The following is a 1,715-nucleotide window of genomic DNA, read 5'->3' as shown; positions in this document are numbered from 1 at the left end:
ATTAGATATTTTAAAAAATAGGATAAAGAATTCTATGCTTCTCATGTTTGCACATAAGTCCAAAAATCTCACCATACACAAAGAAAATTTTATTTCAAAATAAATCCAATACAATGCAAAAAAAAAATTTAAATTGATCAGTGGAATCTAGTTTTTCTGTTGGGAGCAGAGAAGGAGGCATGGGAAAAGAAGGAGGGAGGGAGGGAGGGAGGGGAAGAAAGGAAAGAAATGCCTACCCTAGAAGAAGAGCGCTTGGCAAAGCTGCCCTCTTGTGGGCTTTTGGGATATTGTGACCCATGCAGCCGACAGAATAATGCATTTCAATGTTGATAATTATTTTGGGCAATTTATAAAAACTCTTGTATGTAAAAAAATCTAAAGTACAACAAAGATTTTATTTTTGTATAATGTATAAAATCATGATAAAGTGATCAATAAATTTTATTTGTAGGGAACACCCAAATTCACAGCTATAATTAAATGTTAGAAATAAGTTGACAAAATCCTCAACCAAGGGATGATAAACCTCTAAAATGACAAATGCCAATTGCTAAAAAGTATTGTTACAAAGTAGAGATTTAATATAAGACCGTGAAAATACCAACATTTTTCACAGCACTAAAAGAAAACAATTGTGAAACTTATTTGGAAGCACATAAAATTTAGGATAGCCAAAGCCATCTGGAGTTAAAATAGATGAAAGATAGATGATGATGATGATGATGATGATGATGATGATGTGAGAGAGAGAGAGAGAGAGGGAGAGAGAGAGAGAGAGAGAGAGAGAGAGAGAGAGAGAGGCTGAAAGTGCCACAACAGGTGATTTCATGGCATATTACAGAATACAATCAGCATGCTACTGACCTGGCACTGGCATTAAATGACACAAATAGAATAAAGGAGTGGCATTGAGAACTTCAGAAATAAACTCATGCATCTTGCCAACTGATTCTCAACAAAAATGCCAAAAGCGTACCTTGGAGAAAGGATAGGCTCTTTAATAAATAATCCTGGGGAAATATCCACGTATACAAGGTTGAAATTTAGCTCTTGTCTCCCCATATAAAAGTTAGTCCAAATTTGATCTAGACTTTAATACAAGGACTATATCTGTTAATCTAAGCAACAGATTTGATGATAAAAATATGCAAAAGAACCAGTTAATTTTTTGTTCTTATTTTGAAATTCTGTACTGTACCTACAGTACTGTTGTAGGTTGCTGTTTGTGTCTTAGTTTTTGTTATTTGTTTTTGCCTTTTCCTTTTTACTCTTTAAAATAAAATAAAAAGATAAAAACTCTGAAATCACCAGATGAAAAAATGAGGAAGACATTAGTATATGCACTTGTGTTTTTTAGATATGATAAGTGACATACAGGAAACAAAAGCAAAAACAGGCAAATGAATTATGTCAGACTGAAAAACCCTTCAGCACAACAAAGTGAATGATAAAGGGATGACAGAATATTTGGTAACTATTTGGTTGACAGACATTTAAAGCCAGAATATATAAGAAACTCAAACTTAACGACAATCGTGTGAGTAATCCAATTACAAATGGACAAATAATCGTTTTAGCCACTTTCTAAGAGAACGAATAAAAATGGCCAACACATATAAGGCAAATACCATTATTAGCATGAGTTATATGCAAATTCAAGCCACAATGAGATTTTATCTCACAGCAGTTAGGATGGCTTTATAAATACACAAGAC

The sequence above is a fragment of the Octodon degus genome, unplaced genomic scaffold (assembly GCF_000260255.1).
Source record: "Octodon degus isolate 3935 unplaced genomic scaffold, OctDeg1.0 scaffold00010, whole genome shotgun sequence".
Taxonomy (NCBI): domain Eukaryota; kingdom Metazoa; phylum Chordata; class Mammalia; order Rodentia; family Octodontidae; genus Octodon; species Octodon degus.
This window is presented reverse-complemented; position numbering follows the sequence as displayed.